The sequence below is a fragment of the Protopterus annectens genome, chromosome 6.part0 (genome assembly GCF_019279795.1).
Source record: "Protopterus annectens isolate FY-2018-M chromosome 6.part0, PAN1.0, whole genome shotgun sequence".
NCBI lineage: Eukaryota > Metazoa > Chordata > Ceratodontiformes > Protopteridae > Protopterus > Protopterus annectens.
In genome coordinates, this window is record NC_056737.1 from 439691594 (window position 1) to 439717435 (window position 25842).

Below are 25842 nucleotides of genomic sequence, written 5' to 3' on the forward strand. Positions count from 1 at the left end.
GGTTTCAGGCATGAGGCCTACTACTCAGCAACAGTATGATGCTGCATCAGCTCTGGATAGGGGTCAGGTTGAGCCCTGGTGAGGTTGAGGTGTGTCCGGTAGACTTGGCAAATGAGGAGAGAAGCTGGTAGGTAGCAGCTGATGGTCATCTGCAGGAGGGATAAAAAAAAACATTAAACTCAATAAGACAAACTTAACAAACGCACTAAACCATCCACATAAAAGACATGATGGTCAAAGTAAATTCCCAAAATAAGCCTAAAAAAGTATATACACAGGCTTCATAATCAATATCAAAATGTTAGGGATAGTATGTGTTTCACTTTGCATTTGAAGTACTGCAAATAAATAAATAAGCAGAAAGTTTATTTAAATTATGACAAAACAAACCAAGAAGGGGTGCATCAGATCCATTAGTAAGTTTAAATGCTTGCTGAAACACAACTGAAAGACTTCTGGTGATATTATTAATACTTTTAGTTTTACTGATAATTTGTCAGGCTTCCTATATTATCCTGTCTCATAGAGAAATCTTCAAAAACAACAGTGGTTATATAAAATATGTAAGAGACAAAGAAAAGCAAATAAGTAAAACAGGAAAATATGGTAAAAAACGTGGCAGCCTTGTGCTCTATTCTGTTAATATATTCATTAAGCCACATAATTTCCAAAGGGTGCTAGCATACATAGTTGTATAAAGCAATGCAATATTTTATTAGACACACAAGATCTTTGAAAATAATTTCAATATGTCATCGCCTACAGTAAACAGAAATTGATGACAGTTTTGTTTCATGTTTTAAACTATAGAAAGAAGGCAAACTTTTAACATATGCACAAGAAACGGATGCTTTGCTCAGTCAAATAACTTTCAAATAGTATCTGAATTGTATTTAGCAGCGAAATGAAAAGCCATGAGATTGCTTAATTCTTGATGAATTCTGTCAGTACAGTGTTCCTGGCATGGCTGATTTAATTTCCTTTTTGCGAGCTCTGTGCTAAAAGGTTACAGGAAAGGTACATTTATAAATAGCATGTGTGATAGCACAAGTAATCAGATTTGCAGTGTATCAGATCTTTTCATTTTTTCTGTAGCCATTGATAGCTAGGAAGTGTTTGAGCATAATGCAGTTACAGTATGGCATCATTTATTGTCAGCTATGAATATATGAACTTATGAATGCTAACATAATACAGACAGTCTACGAAATACGAGTTGTACAACTAATAATCAGCTGCCAACTTGTTTCTTTACAACACTTGTTTTCTTGTGTACTAGAAAACTTTAAACTCTTCAGTATATCTGCACTCTAGTATTACCATCACAATGTTTTTGGACTCAAGCCTCTTCTCATGTAGTTTGTTTCTATTGACAGCCTCACCCTTTCTTCCTCCTCATTGTCATCATGGCTAACTTCTTCCTGTCCTTCATCTTCCCTTTTATGACACAGAGTTGTCCGTTGAAGCTCTAGTATTCCCACACCATAACTATACTTTTCTGCCTCTCCTTTGGTGAGTGCATTTTCAGTTTTCTAACCCATTGCTTGTTTTTAGTGTTCCAATTCTCCTTATTTTTTTTATTTTATTTTATTAATGTTCTAACTAGTTAAGCAAACTGATCCCAATGGCTTTTTCAGCCACACCCCCAAACCACTAGAACACATAGCTCTCAACCTCTTAGAGCAAAAAATCTGGAAAAAGCTACAAATAATGGGAGGACAAAGGCCCCAAAATAGACACTTTTTAAATATTGCTGTTACAAATTTAGGTGCCATTATTTTCTGACTTCAGTCCTCAATGATTTGCCAAAAAAAACACAATTTTATGAGAAAGAGGCCAAAAATATGAAGCAAAAACATGGACATTCTGTGAAGATCTGGACAGTTCAGAGGTATGCTAGAGGGTCTACTTTGTTTGATAGAAAACACATTTAACTGAAACTCATTTCGTCGAAGCCGCATTTCATTGAAAATGAATTCCCTGAGGACAATTCACTGAAAGCTCACTTCACTGAAAATACATTTGACTGAAACTCAGTTCATCTAACAGGTATATGCCCTGTTCCCCACTGTAGTGCGATCCTGGAGTTAGTAATATATAGTTAGGGGTGGGGTGGGGGGCACAGCCCCCACATTGGGGGTGTGTGGGGGGCATAGCCTCCTACATAGTTTGGGTATATATTATTTTCTGGAAAGAGTTATTCATTTGACTTGTAAGAATCCATGTCTATAGTTTACAACATTTAAAATAGGTGGGGGGGGGGCTGTGCCCCCCACACCCTCCTTACTATATATACTAACTCCAGGATCGCACTATAGTGGGGAATAGGACATATACCTGTTTAAACAAAATGAGTTTCAGTCAAATAAGTTTTCAGTGAAGTGAGCTTTCAGTGAATTGTGCTCAGGCAATTCATTTTCAGTGAAATGAAGCTTCAACAAAATGAGTTTCAGTGAAATGTGTTTTCTATCAAAGAAGACCCATGCTAGAACATGTCAGATTCGATATAAGTGGACAGTTTAAAGTAGCTGATCATTTAACAAGTTTGTAGTAGGAGGACATTATTTTAATTATTTCAGCTCTGCTTGAATATTTAAGTTACACTTATAGTCACCTGGGTGGTAATACTACTTTGTACTGTTCTGCTCTCTTCCATCATCTGCTCACTTTTCTTTAGTTTGTTCTGGGACCTTAGTTTTGTATTTAAATTGACTGTATTTTAAACCCTGCTGGGTCACAGTCTTACAGTTTAATTCACAGTTTTAGCAGAACTGTATTCTACTACCAGATTTTGAGCCTCAGTAATTTATTATTGCCTTTTTTATAAACAGTGCTAAGGGTAAATTAAGGCATAGTCTGCTGCCTTAAACTGTAGTAAGTCAACAGTGAGAGAATTGTCTCTGCTCCAGTTTGTGCTTCAGTGCTTTTATATTCTCATCTTTTACCTGTTTGAATTTGCATTCTGTGTCTGCCCCATCCTCCACTAACAGACTAAGCTAAAGTTTCTGAAAGAGCTCCTATATTGCCTTTATTTAATTGGATGCCCGACTAGCTAGCCTTGTTCTAACAACCCCCCCCCCCAACATCCTTCTGAGTTGTGGCTCTGGTCACCACCCCTTATGATAATCTGATTGCCAAAGTCCCTCCCTCCCTCTTTCATTGCTATTGACTCATATAGATCCATGATACCGAGTGCCCACCCAGGCAACCAGTATTGGACTTGAGTAAACCTCCTTTACTACATACTGTCTCCTGCTTATTTTCCAGGAGCTTAGCAAAGCTTGGAGTCCTAGCCTGCATTCCACAAGTGTTTTACTTGTATCCTGTGCTATCTAGGAAAAGTTAAGTACCTTTGATTGTTAAAATGCACTTGTTATTTTGAACGATCTGTACTGTTTCCTGCTTTGATTAGTGCATTTCACTGATTTTTTCATTTTTGTAAACAAATTGCTCTTCATCTCACTGTTATTGCTGTAAGACTCTCTTGAAATCGTTTCAGCAATGTAGTTTTATGTATTTCACTTGCCACAGTTTAATGTATGACACTGTAATGCAATAATGTGTGGTACTGATGAATGTAATGTGTGGCACTATAATGCAGTAATCTGTGGTACTGATGAATGTATTTCTATATGTATTTAATATGTAAAATTTCTATTTTCTGTTGGAGCGTTTCTCCTCAGGCCTCTGTGGAAAATGAGCATTTGTAGTCCAGTTGGACAAACCCGGTCAACAAATATAAAATAAATAAATAAAATTTCCAGCTAGTTGTTTAAGTGGTTTGTGGTAGCACACTGCACTTGTGGGTCTCTTCTACTGTGCTTTTACATTAGGAGGACTGGGTTTATTCATCTTGTGGCAGGAGGTGTTTGTCTGGTCTATATGAGTTGGGAAATACACAACAGGGCTCATAATGTAATCATTTTATTGGCCAGAGGGCTCATTAGTTACTTTTCTATTTTTCTGTGCTGCTATAAATTTTGTACATTTATTAGTAGTGTTCTGTACAGTAGCAAAGACCCAGAAAGCAAAATTGTCCCTGTAGAACAGTCCATAAAACTGCACCCTGTAAAACAGCAATATAGTGCAAATACCTTGTGGAGTGACAAGCTTAGAGCAGCTGGTTGGGAGTCAAGTGACAATACCTACAGATTTAGTAGAATTCAACACTGCATAAGCATTAAAGTTAGTAGAATGTAATATTGTTTAGCATAATCTGCTCCAGTAAAGCACTGCTGTTAGTCTGCGCCAACAAAGTGCCCTTAACAGTCATCTAACCCAGTACACCAACCCATTCTAGCTTACAAATCAAAGGACTGGACAGTATGGATATGCAATTTCCTAACTTTTCTGTAGCCAGCTTGGTGGATTTGGGCATCCTGAAACAATGAAGCTATTTACTCATGTTTTCTGACAACCACTTGATCCTTAAAAAGCAGACAGAGTATGCGAGAGGTGTACTTACACTATGACACTGGAAGCTAAACTGTCAAATACAAGTGCATATCAGGTTGTTGAAACCGCACATACAACACCCACCTCACACAGCACACATCTCACATATAGATTAATGTATGCTGAGCCATTTAAAAGCGATCTTCCTAAACAGCAAAGATTGCCTATGCCAGCTGTTGTCAAACCTATGCTTCAACAAGCCCAAAGGCACTCAGGAAAAAAAAAACCACATAACACCACACATACTGTCACTCTCACTGTAGCCCCAAACACTAAGCCCCTAAGGTAAGCAAACACACTTACCAGGACCCTCATCTTTGGGGACCCCATTGTAAGATATACTGATGCCCCTCTAACCTGGTTGAACAAGGAGAAGATGACTGTTAGTTGCTTATCTGGAGCCAGGATCCCCCAAATCACACATGCACTCAAGTCATTACACTACAGGTACCGATGTGATTCCTTCATAAACCATGTGGGTGTAAATGAACTGAGATGCACCTCCCTAGAATATATGAAGAGAGACATTATGGAGCTTTATGTGTCTCAGGCTGGTAGGAACATAGCACTGAGTGGCATATTACCATCAACAAGGATGATGCCACAATATGAGCAAAATGATTGATTTCAACAATTGGCTGTCTTTCTGGTTTATTCTAAAGGGATCCAATATTTGTCAGCTTGGGAAGACATGGTTAACAGAACATGTTGCTTTGCTAAGGATGGTCTGCACCTCTCCTCACTAGACTTTCAAATACTTGCTAAAATTTTACCCACTCTCATAGTGTTTTTAGGCAATGCTTGACAAACCTACCAACATAGCAAAATCAACTTAACCGAACCTTAAGGTGTTACTACTCAGTGCCAGGAGCCTAAATAAAAAAAAAAAAAGCTACACTTCCTGCAAGCCTTGACACCTGAGAATATAGACATCTGTGCAGTTACCAAGACATGGTTTAAAGTGGCAGAGAGTACCCCAGCAGTGCAAGGTTTCAGTGCCTTCCACACTTTTAGACCAGTAGCTGCACAGACAAGGGCCAAAGAAGAGGTGTTATGCTATACATCAGTAACAAGCATACCACTATGGTGGTTAAAAAGGATGACATGCTGGAGTTTCTCCATGTGCAGGTCACCATTGACAAAATCTCATACCATATCTTAGGCAATTATAGGTGTCCTTCCATGTCCTAAGAAGCTCACAATGCAAACTTGGACCTACTGGAGACACTTACTATCCAGCCTGACACCCTACTCATGGGAGAATTTAATTACCCCTCTACAGACTGGGAATCCTACATGGCCTCAAATCTACAGGCACAGAAATTCTTGGACTTTGTAAGTACAAACACCTTTCACCAAATAGTGAATACACATACTGGAGGCTTCAACATACTGGACCTCGTGCTTACAAGTATAGGAGAATGCTGCACCCCCACCCATGTGTCATCCTCCCTGGTAAGGTCTGACCATAAAACTGTCTCCTTCAAAATCAAAATCAACTCTGCAATCCCATTAAAACCAGTAATACTTAAGAACTATGTCAAAGCAAATTACTTTTTGATTAAGTTATAGCTTGTCAAAATTCAGTCTTTCCAAACCCAGAGAACACAGCATCCTATACTGAATTGCTGTCAGAAACTCTGTACTACCATGTCAATGGCTGCATACAGGCTGCTGTACCTACCAGAAGTAAGCCCAGTTCTAGCCCTACAAACAAGCTGCACTGGTGGAATTCTAAATTAAACAGGATATGCAACAAAAGGAAAAACATTATAGCAAACATCAGGAGGGGTAATTCTCATTAATACAGAAATTCTCTCATCAAAGTAAATAGACAACTAAAAGGGCTAATTAGGTCAGGCAAAGCCAACTTTGAGGCTAAGATAGCATCCTAGGTAAAAGATAACCATACGTCCTTCTACAGCTATATCAGAAACCTCAAGGGCAGCACACAGTAATGAGCTGAACTGGTGGTTAATGGTTCCACATTCACTGAGTCTGGCACTTACTGGCACAAAAATTCAGTTCCAGCTTTATTCCCCTCTCATCCCCAATTATCTCCTCAAAAACACCCTCAAATATAACCCTCCAACTATAAATAGGGAGCGTGTGCTGGCTGCACTCACTAAAGCCAAGAACACTTCCTTAGTGGGCCCCTATAACACCCCAGGATGCCTCCTGAATAGCCTAAAATATGACTTATCAGGACCCCTGAAGTCATTATTTAACTATAAACTTAAAATAGGCTTTGTGCCACATGAATGAAGGACTGTGATGGTCATCCTCTTCATAAGGGAGGACCTTCAACAGATCCTGGAAACTACAGACGCATTAGTTTGACTAGTCTTACTTGCAAAGCCATGGAAAGAATTATCATGGAAATTATCAACAAGACATAGGAGACCTCTAGACACTGGATCCATCTCAGTTTTTCAGTGTTAAAGGAAGGTCATGCTTACTGAATCTGATGGACTTCTTTGGAAAGGTCACTTTACTTTTAGGTCAAACAGGATATCATTAAACATTTGTAACTTCTACCCCAATGTTTCCTCTGCAAACACTCAGTGTCAGCTTGTGTTTGAAACTGACTTTTTTTTTGTCTTTCAATTTCCATCACTAGGCCACTTTGTTAATTTTCCTTTTGGCTTGTGATATCACTTGACGTAGCACTTCTAGGTCCTCTCTAAGAGATAGAAAAAGAGAAAGAGAGAGAGAGACACTGTACAGCTGCACAGAAAGTTAATTTTTTGTCTGTTTTATATTTCCATTTATTTTGCTGTTCAAGGTCAGCAAATAACCTTGATAAACTTACTGTCATTTTATTTTCATGTTTAGAAGACATCTGTTCCAGCAATGCTATCGATTCTTTCTGCTTAAAGACAATACTATCTTGCTGCCTTAGTATTTCTGCACTCTTCGCTAATGTTCTAACTTCATTTTGTAGAGCTATATAGGGTAGAATGCTCTGTTTACTTTCTCTTGTTTTTGGTTAGTCCTTTGTTACAGAAGTATATTTCCTATAAAAAAACTCTTGCCTTTTCTGCAAGTTCTTGTTTCTTAATAGCACTCTTGCATTTAAAACCATCATCCTATCCTTCAGCATACCTCTTAACCTCTTAGCACAAAAAAATCTGGACAAAGCCTGACAGAATGGGGGTCAAAGGCCCAGAAATAGGGACAGATTTTGAATATTGCTCTTATAAACTTAGAAAGTTGCTAGAATAACAGGATTTGTCTTAGCATGCATTTTTCTGAAGAAAATGAAGTCTGAGACACAAATGTATATCATTATTTAGTGATTTCAAACCTCAGATCATCCCAGTGATTTGCCAGAAAATCACAAATTTTATGAGGAACAGACTAAAAATATCAGGAAAAAATCTGGACATTCTGCAAAAATCTGGACAGTTGAGAGGTATGCCCTTCAGCATCATCTATCCCAACTCTGTTAGAACATTTAGAGCCAGTTACCTCATTTTCAAATAAGGCTTCACTATGCATAGTTGCAAAACTGGGATGTAAATCATCCATTTGTTGCAGCCTATCAGAAATATCATAATGCAAAGCATTCAAACTGTGGTGTACTGTGGCACTATTTGTAACCAGTCTTAGCTGGCCAACACCACTTTCTTTTGTGAACTCATGTTGGTGCTTCTCAGCAGAGTTCAGCATCTGTTCACTTCTCATAATAGCTACAAAGGTATAATTTTGCTTATTACCTTTTTGCCTCTCATTTTTTCAGTACATGCAATTCACAATAATTTTATCCAGGTCTGCACACAATTTTCTTTCATTTTTGCATTAACATCAATGAACTCTCTCCAAGGTTTCTGAACTAGCCTTCCCCTTTGAGTTTCTCTACCCTGTGACTCTTTTAGTCTGCTCTTAGGCCTCTTATTGTCTTTTTTTCCCTGTTTTAGTTTGTCTAACTCTCTGAGAGACCCACATATCTATATTTGTCTTTGCAACATAACACTTGTAAATACTTTTGTTTGAGAGGCAAACATATCTTCCTTTCCAAAGTTCCCTTTCAATATGACACAACTTTCTGTGCATTTCTACTCCTGTCCTTAAGTCCCACTGCTTGAGAAGCAAACATTCCTGCTCTTCTGTCTTTATCCTTTTTTATGGAAAGGGGACATGATCCCCATCACTCTGAGCAGTTGTGCATCCTCCTCCCAGACTAACCCGTGACTGCAGCGATGTATACCCCACAATGGTTACTGGGGGGGGGGTAATTATATCACAATACCTTTAAATATGCTAATGCTTACCTGCAGGAAGATGAATATTATGGTACATTTTCTAGTAGCAGTCTCAATAAAATAATTATGGGGGCTTGTAACACTTCTACAGTACCTGTGCTGTTTTTGAAACATGCCCACAACCACCATCACATTGCTTAGCATCAAACACGAGAAATAAATTTTCATAAGTGGAAAACTATTTCTGATTTTGACTATTATGTTCTTAAAATACAGATGTATATTTTGCAGTTAGAAAAATGATCCACTCAAAATCAACAGGAATTATCTTGCTGTAAGGCAACTTAACAGAAAACTGGCAGCTTTTCATCCAACAATTTTATTTGTTCTTCACTATGAGTAGAACAGCTGAAAAGCCTGAAAAGGTAATTTGTGCCACATTTCCACATTACACTGTGGCAAAGGTTTTGAAAATATTTACCACATTTTCCTTAGTGAGGAGGTAAACTACAGTAATTAGGGAAAAGTTCAGGAAATACTGATATTTCAGTGATACTGAAGACTAGAAAGTATTTTCATTTATTTTCTATTTGTTCTTGAAAAGTACACCAAGTCCTACAGAATAACTGAGACAAAGAACATGAATTAGTGAGCTGTATGATTCACTAACAAGAAACAGAATAGCTTGTAGTATGCCAACTAATCAAACAAGGAGCAAATTAAATGCCACAGGCCTTACATTATCAAAAGCTGTGAAACTATGCAGTGGTGAAATTACAATTACGCAGTTAAAAATAACTGAGGAATGGAATTCTTTAAAACAACATCTGAGTCATATAAAAAAAATGATAAAGTGAGAAAGCATTGTTACAGTAATGGCACTCCAGAAGAGAGTCATGAGGTGCAAATGAAGCATGGAATGGGTTTCTATCACAACGTCAAAGATGCATTACTTCGAATGCGTCTTCATCAAACCCATAAAAATGAAAACTGAAAACAGCAAAACTACATGAGTGATTTATTTCCCTGGGAAAGAAATCACTTGTCCAAAAAATATATATATATCACTACACACAAAACAAAGTGGGGGCTTCGCCCCCACACCCTCCAATGTGAGGGGCTGTGCCCCCCCACACCTCCTAACTAAATATACCAACTCCAAGATCGCTCTACAGTTTACAAAACAGCAAACTACCAGAAGTGGGCAAGTAATTTCTTTCCCAGGGAAAGAAATCGCTCATATGCCCCTTTGCTGCTTTCAGTTTTTGTTATTTTAAGTTCAGAGAAGACGCATTCGAAATTGTGAGTCTTTGACGATCTAATAGGAACCCGCATGGAACAGCTGAAATTCAAGCCTCCTGTACTAGGTGTGCCTGTAAGGATGAGGAGAAGCAATGTCCTGCTTTTAAGCTAAAAGAATTATTTTCATGTGTATGTAAAAAGGCAGACAAATGTGACTACATCAAGCAAGTGATTTGTTTGCATTACTGAAGTGGACAAAAGAGATGATGTGAAATCTGAAAATAAATCAGAAACAGTGTGACAAGATTTCAGGTCAGACTTCTGGCAAGAAATGCTGAAAAATAAATAAAATGGTGAGTATAAGATAATGATTGAAACTACTTATGAAGCAATGAGACCTAAAGTAAGCACAGAGAATGATGTGGACATTATCAATACATTCAGCCATCTAATAAAGTTTTTCTGTCAAAAACAACTGATACAGCAATATAAAAATAAGTACACAATTCTGTTTTATATTGTAGCACTTAAAGAAACACATTCTGTTAGTAATTTGGAGAAAAATATCTCACTGTATAACAGCAAAGAGTGAATATGCACATATTCAGGAACTGTCACATGGTCACAGAATAATTTCAGGTATCGTGCAGAGTCCTAGCAACGATATTCACCATAAATAAGCTAATTTCTTTAAAGGCTTGGGAATCTTTCCAGAAAACAATTTACAAACATATCTTTACACTATGCTAGTGATGTTTTGAGCTCTCAAGAGTAAAACAGAGCAGGAAATTAAGTAAATGGAAAGATTAGATGCCACTAAGAAGCAATTAGGAATGATAGAAAAGGTGCATGGTCACTACTGTAAATCATTACGTTTCATATTTATTTTCATCTGCAAGAGCTGAATAAACTGATTAAAAGAAGACATTGTCCATTGCTTACAGTGGAAGTAGTCTCATCTATTTCAAATGATAAGATTTGTTTTTTGTTACTAGATACAAACTGGAGATTCTACAGACAAACCAGAGATTCTACAGATAAACCTAGATGAAGAAAAATCCAAATTAATTTAATTTAGTATGTGGTTAAGAAGGTAGAGATTCTTAGACTTTGGTTTGGTATTTCTTCAGCAGTAATTCTGTCTGGTATTTCTTTGGCAGCAGAAGTATTCTACAGAGCTGTTTCACAAGTAATGTGAGGCTCATAGGATATTGTAAACATACCTGATCTATTAATGTGTATTCAGACACAAGAAGAGCATAACAAAATGTGATGCATTTGCTGAACAGATTCAGAGAACATAATTTATGGAAAAATAAAAGCAACGTAAGACAAGCATGACAGGTCTGAACTACATGGGTCACATTTTAACACCATAGGGTCTGACATGCATGTTTGTACCTAAGTCCAAGATTAGTATGCTTCTAAGCAAGCTGTTACAGCAAGATGTACCCTCTAAGTAGATTAAGAACAAGAAAACAGTTTTGAAATGCTAGTTACAAATAAACCTGCTCTGTATTGTAGCTGGATTAATCTAGGACTATGGTCCAGGTGACCTGGGTTTCATTAATGGCTCATGTGTCTGACTCACTTGGCAGGGATAGGTGGATGTTTCTATCCTGGTGGGAAGGATGTTCATCTTGGTGCTCCCTGAGGGAAGAAATGGTTTATGCACAAGGAAGAGGGAATGAACTATTGGATGATTCAGGGATGGGTGTAGTGGAGGGAGAAAGACAAGAAGATGGGTCATAACACAGAAAAATTCATCCCCTCACAGAAGCAGTTGCCAGTGAGGTCCCCTAGGACACCATTAGCATCCATGTCTGTTCTAGTCTGAAAAAATCAGTGTTAGTGTAGGGGATGATAGGAGGGGCTGGTAGATCCAGCAATGGATTGGGCACTGTCATAGAGAACAGAAAGTATGAAATGGGGGGGGGGGGCAAAATAAAGAAAGAAAGAAACTGGCTACAAATGTATTAAAACCAAAATGCTATGAAGTGGAAAAGACAGCTGAGTTACAAATAAATGCTACAGCATTGCATAGGAACTGTGATATGACAAGTGATCAGACCATTTAGGTCATGAGCATTTCAAGATGCCCAAAAGAAAATGAACCTTTAGTAGTAGTCTGTGGCTATTAGAGAGTTTATGAATATGTCTATGGTAAAGACATTTAGGAGGAAAAGGGAGAAGACCATTTAATCTTTCAAAGCATATCCAGAGAGTCTTTGAACAAGAAACCTCAAAGACTGCAGAGGACATTGGTTACTATATTGAAGTATGATCAAAACATGAAATATAGGCCAGGCAAGATAATACACATAGACAGCAAGAAGAGTATCATTTATCAGAGAAGCATGAAGAATTGCTAAAAGAAAAAGTAGAAATGTTTTAGGCAATACCATAGTTACCAATCAATTCCAGAGATGCACTCACACCCATCAAACCCTAAAACCCTAAATAATTTTTCGCAGGCAAATTTCCTATTATTAAGTGATAGCATAGGTATGTTTAAAGGTCCCCTAACCTCAAAAACATGGAGGCCTATGCAGACGTATACATGAATGCCCGGTACAACCACTTAAACACAAAATATAGAGAGTCACTTTGAGGACATGAGGGATACTAGGAGTCTTTGGCAAGGGATACAACAGATCACCGATTATAAAACCAGGGCAGCTCAGTGTGAAGACAGCACTGAATTCCTGGACATGATGAACTCCTTCTTTGGTAGATTTGAAGGGAAAAATAACTTGCCTGAAACTAGGTTACCCACTGACCAGAATGAGGGGGTGCTCAGTCTTAACTCTGGAGGAATGAGAGGTCAGATAAAGAAAGTGAATCCCAGGAAGGCTGCTGTCCCAGGCAATATACTGGGCAAAATACTAAAAGGGTGCACAGATCAACTATGCTCAGTTATGACAGATATTTGCAATACCTCCTTTGCTCTAGAAAAAGTACCCTTTAGCTTCAAGGTAAGGCTTCAAGGTATCATCCTTCTTCCCAAAAAAGCCAATCCCTTTTGCCTGAATGACTACAGACTGGTTGCTTTAACTTCTAATATCATGAAATGTTTTGAGAGGATTGTTAAAAAGCACCTGTCAGCAATTCTACTATCAACCTTTGATCCTTTGCAGTTTGCTTATCATGCAAATAGGTCCGCTACTGGTGCCATATTTGTAGCATTGCACCTCTCTCATTTGGCCATCTAGAAGGAAAGAACAACTATGTCAGACTGTTGTTCATAGACTTCAGTTTGTCATTTAATACTGTGGTTCTAATGCAACTTATCAATAAGCTAGTCAACCTTAGAATTAACAAGAACCTTTGTAACTGGATCTTAGACTTCTTGATCAGTAGACTACAGAGGACATGTGTAGGAAATAACACCTTGGGGTGCATAATTGTCCGCACCCGTGTTCCTCAGGGATGTGTACTCAGCCCGCTGCTGTTCATCATCCTTACCCCTGACTGTACTCAGCCTGCTGCTGTTCACCATCCTTACCCCTGACTGTTTTGCAAAACACAGCTCCAATCATATCATCAGGTTTGCAGATAACATCACAGTTGTGGGCCTCATCAAAGGAGAGGATGAAAGAGTGTACACAGGTAGAAACCGCACTCTCCAAAGCTAAGAACACAGCATCCATGGGACCAGATGACATCTCAAGCTGTGTACTTCATGAACTACAAAATGAACTGGCACCTCACCTAAGTGTCATGTTTAATCATAGCCTCACCTCAGGCTTCGTGCCCACTGAGTGGCACACAGCTACAGTTATCCCACCATTGATCTACCATCCCATCAGCCTGACGATCCTGATCTGCAAGGGAATGGAACTCATTATCATGGAACTTATAAACAAAGACATTGGCAACCTTCAAACACTGGCCCCACCTAGTTTGGGTTTGTGAAGGGTCAATCTTGTCTCCTGAACCTGATTGACTTCTTTGAATCAGTCTCCAGAGCTGTGGACAAGGGTAAGGCAGTCCACACAGCCTATCTGGACCTCGCCAAGGCCTTCGACACTATCCCCCACTCTGGAATCATAGATAAACTTACTAAGCTGGGCATAAATCCTTACGTGACTTGATGGGTTGCCAACTGGCTTACTGACAGAACCAAGACTGTAAAAGTAGCCGATTCCAAATCCAGCTGCAGACAAGTGACAAGTGGTGTACCTCAGGGTTCAGTCCTGGGACTGCTCTTGTTTGGCATCTACTTCTCTGAAGTACAGGCCAACACTGAGGAATGCTGGCTAACAAAGTTTGCAGATAACTGCAAACTGGGAGCCATTACTGAATCCCCAAATGATGCAGATATTCTACAAAAGAGCCTTACAGAAACAGATGCTTGGTGCTAGAGCCATGGGCTCAAGCTTAATGACAAGAAATGTATAGTTATCCCCTTTGAGAAAAACCATGTACCCATGAATTACCACATAGGTGGCAGTACACTAAACATTGAAAGTGTGATGAGAGACTTAGGGACGCAGGTGGACAGTGGTCTCACCTTCGATAACCACATTGCCACAACAGTCAGGAAATACTTCTATGTGGCACACCTCATCACTAAGGGCTTTTCTTCCAGAAAAAAGGAGGTCATTGTCCCACTGTACTCATCCCTCATTAGACCCATTATAGAGTACAACGCCCTGTTTGGTATGTACCTCACAAGACATCTGCAACAGCTGGAAAGGTCACAGAAATACCTCACTAAAAGAATCACAGGCCTAAAGCAGATGCCCTATGCTGACTGTCTAAAAAACTCCACCTATTCTCTTGTGACATATCCTCTACTCAGAGGCGATCTCTGCTTAACATACAAGGCCATGTCAATCCCTGAGCTGTTGGACATGCTCCACTTAAAGAAATCCCATTCCCTCAGAGCCACATGCTCCAGGGATCTAAACCTTGTCATCACAATGAACAAAACATGCTGGAGGGATAGGTTCCTGACCCAGAGACTCCCCATACTCTGGAATAGACTGCCCATACATGTCAAGCAGCATGCCTCCTTGGCCCTCTTCAAGAGGAACCTCGGCGATTGGATGGGAGATAGGAAATTCACCCTGATCACGTCAGTCGTCCTGCTAGACAGGGGTTCAGGGAAGGAAAAATTGTTTGGCTAGGCTTGTATAGGCCCTAGGGCCGACAGTCTAGTAACCAACCTATGAACTTATGAGGTCAACTTTCTGATCGACTGGTGTGTGAGAAACAACCTAGACCTGAACATCAATAGAACAAAGGAAATCATCATTGACTTCAGGAAAATGTCAGCTGCCCACTCATCACTCAAGATTAATACTGAAGAGGTGGAAAGGGTTAAAACTATAAAATTTGTATGAATTTACATTTCAGAGGATCTCTCTTGGACTGTGAATACTGGTCAGTTGGTCAAAAAGGCCTAGCAACATCTCCACTTTCTGAGAAGGCTCAGAAAAGAAAAGCTCCCACTTACAGTTCTCTCCACATTCTACGGAGGAGCTATTGGGAGCATTCTCACCTGTAACTTCACTGTTTGGTTTGTGAACTGTACAGTAGCTGAAAAGAAGAAGCTACAGAGAGTGATGAGAGTTGCTGAGAAAATTATGGGCACCAGTCGACCATCAATCCAGGAGCTATTTATAACAAGGGGCCTTAAAAAAGCCCACAAAATGCTTAATGACCCCTTGCACCCTACACATGGCTGGTTTACTCAACTGTCATCTGGCAGGAGGTACCACAGTATTCGCAGTAGGACCTCCAGATTCAATAACAGCTTCTACCCAATGGTGATGAGTCTTATTAACTTGGAAACCAGCCCTAGTGACTCCACCACTAATTAACTTAATAATGCTGTTTTGTTGGAATGTGCAATATTTATTTATTTACTTAGTTATATATTTACATTCAAGTGCAATTGCCTGTTGAGTGACAATTTTTGTTCATGTGCAATAACCAATCTTACATGTCATGCTGTTACTGTACAGTATTTATATGACTACATACGGGGGATAGTTTTTTTCTTATATTCTTGGGGCATAGTCATTAGTCTCTAATTCCTTTACCTGATATGTCTTATTGTTGTATTTGTTGTATCCTGTGCTTCTTCTGTATTCTTATGGTGAGCTGATACTCAGAATTTCATTTAGGTTTACACATGTGTAGTTCTAAATGACAATAAAGTTCACTTTGAATCTTTGAATCTTAAACAGCTGCATAGAAACAGCAGTACTGGACTGAACGAAGCCCATATCTAGCTGGAAAAACAAGTCACCCTGGTGGATTCTGGCATAAATAGACTGCACAACAGAAGGAAGAAATTCCTGTCTAGAAGTAAGTGGGAGGGAGCTCAGCAGAGAAAAAAATCCTGCATTAGTCTCCACAAGCAAAGCAGGGAACCAGTTAATTGTTCAAAAACTAAATATGAGACTGAAATAGCCTCCCAAGCAAAGGATAACCACAAAGCATTTTTTTAGTTATATCCAAAATCCTAAGGGAAAAAGTGAACAATGTGCTGAGTTGGCTGTAGAAGGCACTACCTATACTCATCCAGAAGAAATAGCAGACCTGCAGGCTGATAAATTCAACTCAGATTTCACCCCATCATCACATCTGGTCACTCCCCATAAAATAGCCCCTACCATTCCTTTGCATGTTAGCACAAAAGAACAGGTCATCACTGCACTATCTAAAGCTAGAAACATGGTATCAATAGGCCCTGACAGAATCCCAGGATGCCTCTTAAATGGCTTGAAACATGACCTAGCAGACCCACTCAGATCTCTATTTAACCACAGTCTCCAGACAGGCTTTATCCCAGTAGAGTGGAGGACAGCAACAGTCATCCCTTTGCACAAGGAGGGATCATCAACTGACCCGGGAAATTACCAGTCCATAATTCTGACTAGCATTATATACAAGGCTATGGAAAGGATAAGTATGGACCTGATTAACATAAAGATAGGAAATCTCCAGACTCTAGATCCACCCCAGTTCAGCTTTGTCAAGGGAAGGTCCTACCTGCTCAGTCTGGTGGACTTCTTTGAGGAGGTCACCAAAGCCATGGATGAGGGTAAGACAGAGCATACCATCTGTCTTGGACTGGCCAATGCTCCACTCAGTTGTTATAGATAAACTCACAAAATTGGGCATAAACCTCTATGTCACCAGATGGATAGCCAAATGGCTCACAGATAGGACACATGTTATTAGAGTTGGGAAATCCACAACCAGCAAAAGGCCAGTCACTAATGGAGTATCACAGGTCTCAAAACCTGGCCTCCACCTGTTTGGAATATACTTCTCAGATGTCAAGGCAAATGTAGATTGCCTTTGGCTGATCAAGTTTGCTGATGATTGCAAGCTGAGGGAAATCACTGACTCTGCAAATGATATTGATATCCTACAGAAAAGTCTGACATAGACTAATGATTGGTGTCAGAACCATGGCCTTAATACCCTTTGGGAAATCAAATACTGAAAATTACAACATTGATAACACTCCCCAGTGCTGAGATGTCTGGGTACTCAGATAGAAATCTAAACTTTGACCATCATGTGTCAATGGTGGTTTGGAAATCCTTCTATGTAGCTCAGCTTATAAATAAGAGCATAGCATGTAGATCTAAGGATGCCATAGTACCACTGTACCTGGCCCTCATCAGACCAAAAATCCAGTACAATAAGTCATTTTGCATGTACCTCACCAGGCACCTGCAACAGTTGGAGTATCTTCAGAGGTTTCTGACCACAAAAATACAGGGTATAACCAACATGTCATATGTGGACCAATTAAAAGCCCTATCATTCAGTTTCCTACTAATTATTGATGAGTGATTTATGTCTGTAACTTAGCCCTGATGGAAATGCTGCATATTTGCAAAACTAACTGTGCAAGGGTTACCACTCCAAAGAAGCTTGATCTCTGACATGAACAGAACAAGCTGGACAGACAGATATGAGTCCCCATAGGCTTCCTAAACATGTGAAACAGAGCCCTTCCCTGACCATCTTCAAGCTCAATCTGGACAGATGGATGAGAAATCACACATTTACTCCTGGGGTGGCACCCATGTCCCTTATGGATGGAGACAATCTGTAAAAGTAGTCAAAAGCCTGCTTGCTGACCCTTGTTATCTTTCCTCTAGGGAAAGAAAGTTAGGTAAAACTGGCTAGGCTTGTAAGAGTTCTTGAGCCATTAGCCTAGTATTCTCCTATGAACCTATAATAGTTACCGAATAATAATAATAGTTTCCAATCAGCTGAGAAGCTACAGGAATTGCATATGGAAATAATAAAGTGCAAAGAAAGAACATGAAATAGAATGAACAGGTATTTCGACTCAGATGGAAAAAGTTGTTCATAGTTATGGCATATACAGTTTAAACCAAAAGAACATTCCAAAGTAAGAGATGTTAAAGCAACAAATTTATTGTGTAGCAGAGTGGGATCAGAGATGGCACAGATTTGTTTCAATTGAAAGAATACCTGTATTTTATCCGTGTGGATTGTTACACTCATTCTCTGAAATAAACAGGCATAACATGCTCAGGTGTTATTAATGCATCAAAATCTATATTCTAAAGACAAGCAATACCTGGTGTTGTTATATCTGACAGTGGTCCACAAGACAAAATCAGGAAGTCAAGAAATTTGTGCATGAGTGTAAATTTAGATATAGAATGTCCAATCCACACTATCCACGGTTTAAGGTACAAGTAGAGAGAACAACCTAAGCAGTAAAAAAAAAATCATAAGAAACAGCTGTGGCAAGAACTATGAAGACTGTCATCTCACATTTTAGGAATATTGGAATATTTCTTGGCAGGGTTCCAGTCCCTCAACAATTTGAGGTCTGAAACTCAATACAAAGTAAACAGAATGTTGGTTAGACAGCTGCCAAAACAGAAATACTGTTATGTCAAGAACTGCAGAAAACTACCAACATTACATGCTGGAGACATACTAGGAATGTAGAGGTCACTGGAAAATTTGTAGCCACCTAAAGCCAAAATAATTTGTAAAGCAGCTGAACTGAGATCCTGTGTTAAGAGGATGTCAGCAGATATTCAGACATTTGTACAAAACAAAACTTTGGAAGTACCATTAAGAAAAGCTGCCAATGCTGCCACCAAAATAGAGATTGAGTTAGAGAGTGGTGTTCTTTAAGTCACATCTCCCACAAAGTTGTAGCTCACCAAAAGCTGTCCCAAAAAGAAGGACAGATGTGTAGAGAGCGACAGCAGAATAATTAAGTTCTCCAGATTTGGAAGCCCACTAAAGAAATCAGCTACAACTGAAACTCTGCTGATAATGTTAAAGCCTGAAAAACTGCAATTATTATAATGTCTTTGAATGGAATTATCTGGAAGAAAACTTAACATGCTTAACAGAAAGTTAAATGTATTTTAAAAGTTAAAGATATTTTTAAAATGATCAGTGTAGGCAATCACCTCATAATATGTATAGAAAATAACTATATTTCTAAGTAGAAAAAAAGAAGTATAGTGTATGATGTACGTATCTTTAAATATGCTAATGAGCAGCTAAAGGAAGTTGCATATCATGTGGTACCCTTTCTTGAAGTAAACACAGTAAACACGTCATGTAGGCTAATAAATACATTAACAGTTGTCAGTGTTTATTATGGAGCATTCTGACAAATGTTTCTATATTCTTATTTCCTATCTTAACATTTTACCACTCATGCTGTTTCTTTTTCTTCATTATTCATATTTTTTATCTTGTTTCATTTTAATTAAAAACATAAAGTCTAATACAGTCTTGTAGGTATAAATGATCCTTGGCATGTAATCCCCCATTGGGCCATACGTTTTTTAGCACTTTTACTAAGAATGTAAAACAAAATAGACCATAGGCTAATGCCCACAGGTTCTTGAAGATGATATGCATAAAGTCTGTCAATGCCATCAACTTTCTGGAGGATTATATTATATAATTTATACTAGTTTCATATGAATCCAAGTGGCAATGCATTTTCAATGACTATAGTGCTAAGGGAATAAATTATGCTTTTTTGTTAAAACCAACTCTTCAGTTACAAGGATTTGCAAAGATTCATTAAATATCACAGTATTTAGTTTTGGGGATGTCATTGGCTTGAATGTGTACAAAAGGGGTGACTTTATTGTCTGTATGTACATTGTTTTTGATGAGGAATGTAAAGTGATTTGAAAGTTTTTTTCTTCCTCTTCATGTTATAATGAATAGTTAATGGTTTTAGTGAAACTTATCTGTTTTTCAGTCACTCAGAGTCATTGTTCTCTACAGTAGATCTTTAACCACCTAATAAATTGCTTATTTTACCTTTATTAACCCTGTCACATGTGGATATGGCATACTCATTGAGAGCATTGGTGGACTTCTACCTCCACTGTTCATATTCCCCAGTTCTTCTACAGCCTGTTGGACAAGTTATTTAGAGGTTTTGTCACATTCAAACATATGTGAAGTTGTCACCTGCTTAATAGCTTTGTTTAATTACAATTCAACATGTCTTGATGAGGGCCATTTTCAAAATTATCTCAAGCTCAAACCAAACATCTCACCTACTGCTTTGCTCATATTTGCTTTAATTTATACTATGATTTTTCCAGAACTATAACTCAGTCTAAGCAATCATATAACCCCCCTCCATTCCCTAATAACATCATTCACTTTCTTTTTGTCAGGTCAGCTATGCCTCCCACTATACTCTTCTGCTAAATTTTTGGAATATGCTTATTTTGTTTTAAACAATTACAATTTATTGAAAGTTTCCATAAATAATTCACATAATACAAAATATATAAGCACATTGTCAATTACCACATAATAGCAATAACAACACTTGTGTATACTTTCTTTCTGAAATAAAATATATACAAAAGGAAGATTAGCATTTTTCCATATATGTGACCTAATGGTATGAAATTATAGTTTATCTTAAGAAGAAGCACAGATATTTAGGCACTGTGGGATCACTATTTGTGCAAGACCATTGTACACTTTAAAACAATGAATCACTTCTTTCTTACTGTGTAGAGTGATTGAGTATTTTGATTTTTACATGTGTTTTGTAGGAGAATTGTGTCCTTAGTTATTACTGAATGAGCAGTTTTTATGAGTTATTGTGTATCTCCATCTTATGTTAAGATGATATAACTGATGAAGCAACAATGATCTGGATAGTTTATATAACAGAAATTTAAACAGAAATTTATCCAATATATAATCAGTAGGAACATGCATTTATAAAGTTTTCTAAAAAAATTGGGATAAGTGTCCAGAAGTTTCTTAAATCAAGCCAGAATTTTAACAGATTTCAGTAATTTGTGAACAAAATATTTCCATTGTCTATATTCATTATTGCTCTTTCAGTCCATTTTTTGACCATATAGTATTTGATCAAGGAGGTCATGACCTAAAGAGCAATGAAAATCATGTCTGTTAAATCTTTTTTTTTTTTTTTTACCTCCCCCATGTCTGTTGATCAATTAATTGACAACAGTGACTCTGCCCGTTAGTTCCCCATCAGCAGCAGCACAACCATCCTCCACGTAGCAAGGGATTTTATCAATGCCCTAACATCTCTTTTTTCATATCATGTAAAAGGTGAGGAGCGGGTTTTTTAATGGCTGCAGCATGGTGGTATCACCTTCTTCCATGAATGATAAAGCCCTCTTCAAGCAGCTCTGCCCTTGAGTCCTCAATATAGCTTCGGCTAGACCTCTGTCTCTACCAGAAATTCACTAGCTGGAGATGCACCCTGTGATATGTCATAACTCAAAATATTAAAATGTTACAGGAGATGTGAGCAGGCATCTCCCCTTCACACTCCTTTCTCCCTAGCTGGCTCCTCAAGCTCCCAGGAGACTACCCAGACCTAGGTTGGCTGGATAATACCCAGTGCTCCTCTATGGTATGTAGCTAGCCGAAGAAGAACGACACCAACAGAGGGCAAATCAGGCAGGGTGCAGTCATGTTTTTGGCAAGTTTAATGAAATCCAACATTAAAGGCATGATAATAACAAATAATGGTAAAAACAAATGGTGATAAGTGCTTTTGTCCTGGTATTTCCAAGACTTCCTCAGATAAATTACAATTACAATGGGTAAGGTGGCTAACCTTTTTTATTTAATGCATGTACCGCACTGGACAATGTATAATGATTTTGAATTTCTTCTAATTGTTAAATAACTTATTCTAAATTACTTTGATAGTATGGCAATCCCGTAAAACATGTTTAAATGCAACTAAATCTTCCCTACATACCGTAACTGGTAGGAATAATAGGCAGACCATATGATGCTGGTTTAGCTGGATTAATATGGCTGCTGATGTTTATCTTTAATAACTATAGATGATCTTGACCAGTCAGGTATACTAATACATATTTCCAGATACCTCATCAGCTGAAGCTGATAGATTTCTTATTTAAATATTGTAACCAAGTCCTATATTAATTTATTTTTGTCTAAACTTGAATCTTAAATAATATCTCCATATAGGTAAGACAAGAAGTGTTGGTTTGTGGAATATAATAATCATTTTCTGACCTTGTTGTATATGGAGGCATCAGAACTGATATACAGAAGAAATTTAGGTAAAGTACTTTTACAAAACTAACCAACAAAGTTTGTCTACATGCTCTGAATAAATCAAATGTGGCCAGGGTAGAGATAGTATTGGTTATTTAAGGTGATGTTGGGATTGTTTATTTAAAGATGGCATAAATAAAATTATCTAAATATTGTGAGTTACGACAATAAATTGTCAGATTCTTCAATGATTCTTCAATGAGATAGATATAAGAACTGATGGAAGTTTATTAAAGTAGGTCCATGAATTATTATTGTGTGGCAAGTCTTTAGAGATTATATTTATTTTTAAAAAATATTCTGTTAATGGGCTGATCCATAGTGGAGTCCACCTGTTACAAGGGTGAATGTATCCAGAGGTTTTGGCTTGTCCAGTACTTTTGGAATAATAAAGGGAAGTGTCTTTAAGCCTCTTTATTCGTTTACATCTGCTAGTTTCTAATAACTCAGTCTGTGTCTGTTATTGCTGCATATGAAATTCATGACCACTTTATTGATTTGTCTGAGAAAAATAATGGGAAATTTTATAAACCTCATTTCAATAAAGTAAAATATTTTTGGAAATACATTAATTTTAATGATCGCTATCCTGGTTGATGGGTTAAAATGTAATTTATCCCATCTGTCAAGATCTAATTTAATCATATTGACAGTGATAGAAAGATTGTATTAAAATTAACTCTGGTTCTGATAATACTCATTTTTAATGTTGGCATTGGAAATTTGCAGCTCATTCATATTAGACTGACTGAGATAGTATTTGCTGTTGCGTAATGGCATAGAGACTGATTTATCAAGAATGAGTTTATAATTCAAGACTGCTGTAAAATCTTTGCACAATATTCATAAATGTGGACTACAACTGTATAGGGCTGGTATGAAAAATAATCACTCAACACAGCCCTATGTAATTCACAAAAGCCACTTAATGGTGTATGCTGTGTGCATAAATAACTATAATCCCGGATTAGGCCATGTATACAGTGTGCATGCAAATGATGATTCACAGACATTAGAATTGTGGAATACATTGCGCAGTACTAGCCAAAGGTTATTTGGCTACAAGTGCAAACTAGCTGTACCTAAAATATGTCTGAGGTAACCAAATTTCTCATAGCTGAGCAACAGAATCAGAATTAACACAGAAGCAAGCAGAAGAATGTTCTGTTACAGACACTTAAAATATATGTTCACTGCCATCAAGTGTGTGAAGCATAGCAACTGAGTATGTCAACCATACTATGCTGCTTTCCACTGATGATGTCATTACACAGCTGTGTTGCCAGACTCCCTAATATTCCCTGCTCTTTAAGCAATACAAAAGAGCTGAATACTGCCATGAATTGCTCCTTGATACATATGTGGATCACAGAGAGTAAATGGTGTGAGAGTAACAAACAGGTTAAAATGGATTTCAGGGGATTTTATTCTGAAAATGTAAAGTAAATATTCTGCATTTTAGTTTGTAGAGTGCACTTGGGAAAAACATATAGCTTGGCATTCATTGTTATTATGAGTCAGAAGTAAAATATTTTATCTTTTATAAACTATGCAGTTTGTGAAATTCTCTATCTACAAGCAGGTCAAGATGAACTCTTGTATGCAGCTGCGTCTCGTCAACAGGACGTGCAAGATAAGAGCAAGCCCAAGGAGTTATCCTTCAGGAACAGAATGTGTGAAATATGGAAAACAAACTGTCAGCAGACCAGCTTCAAAAGAAAGACTTACTATTCTGGCAAATTCTCTAAACTGCTGGTACAGGCAGAAAAGACACTATAAATATTGGAACTTTTTCGTTTGTATCAGGGACTTTGATTTTCCTATCCTTACAGATCTGATGCTGTAAGCTGAAGTACGGCTTTGTTATTTGTGTATATCTTTCATTGTTAAACTAGATGTCTACTTTGTATGCAGAGTAAATGTCGAAACAGCTGAACTGACTTTTTGTTTTCATTGAGTAAAGGTACAGACTACCTGAATAGTGTAGTGCAACTTTAAATTCTACAAATGGTGCTCTGTTATTTAATGCATGCACATGTATAAGCATTACATTGTCTTCTTCTCTATGACATGCTATTCATATTCAGCTCAATGATTTGTCTATTACATGCTGCTTTAGTCCATGGTCTGATCACAGCAGGCTACAGATCTGGTCATGGAAAACTACATATCCCCATAATACCCATTCCATTATTCCCTTTTTGATCATGACGCCTCAGTTAGAGGATAGCTATAGTGCACCCGTATAGGGCCCAGTCCTTGTTTGCACAACTTATTTGAGGGGTACCTTTTTTCAGTAGATATTGCATTTTCTTAGTGCTGATGCTATTAGATTATCTTGTGTGACATGTTCAGGGAATTGTTGGCAGACAGCATTATGGGTGTGCTATATAACCTGTGAATCATGCTTCTTTCGTAGCATGTGGTGGTGGGACAGTAGTGAGATATACTTCTACATCTCTCTCTAACCTAGCCATGAATCACATGAATGGTATTTGAGCACTTTGTTTATAAATATGGTGGTTCAACAACTTTGAACTAGCAAGTTTATAGAAATAGATTTGCTAAATATAGTAGTATGTCATTTGCAAAATATGTGATACTGATTTCTTTATCATAATATCTGGTGTTCACAATCTGAAATCGATTTTGAATTAACTGAAATTCTTAAATAAAACAACCTCATTTCTTGCCCACAAATATGTGCTCTGCTTTCTTTCTCAGATTAAATGCATAGGTTACTGCTTTTGGCAGAAAGGGAGAACATTTGTAGATTGTGCAATACCTATAACTATGTTCCAGAAATTTCCTTTAATTTTTATACCTCCTTACTTCTGTCCCATAAATATACATCTAAGTATATATGCTCCAGCACTCCCGCAGTGCAAACCACATACATTCCGGCATACAAGCAAAGAAGCCCAGTACGCTCAGGGTGATGATCGTCTCTTAATTTACACCTGTTGAGTGTAGGTGGAATCCTGACTGTTTTGCAATTTGAGGCCCCTCCCAGCCAGAAATGACTGAATTGTACACCAAGTCCCCTGCCCTCTCCCTGTCAAGCACGGCTATTTTCTGTTTTATGGCATAGATCCAAAATATGCATTTTTGAATAAAGAACATGAAATCAGTATGAAGTCTCAACCACTTTAGAGCCAAAAGTCAATGCTATTTTAAAATAGAAATACTTGCTTTCCTTGCAGTAATATTACCTTTTTGTATTTTGAAACACTTACAAGACTTTGCTCCTTTAAGTACAGGAGTATAATGATGGCAAATGGCAGCTGGGAAGTTTCAAGTCCATTAAAAGATATGAAAGTAGTCAACACAGTGTTACATATAGTTACATATTATG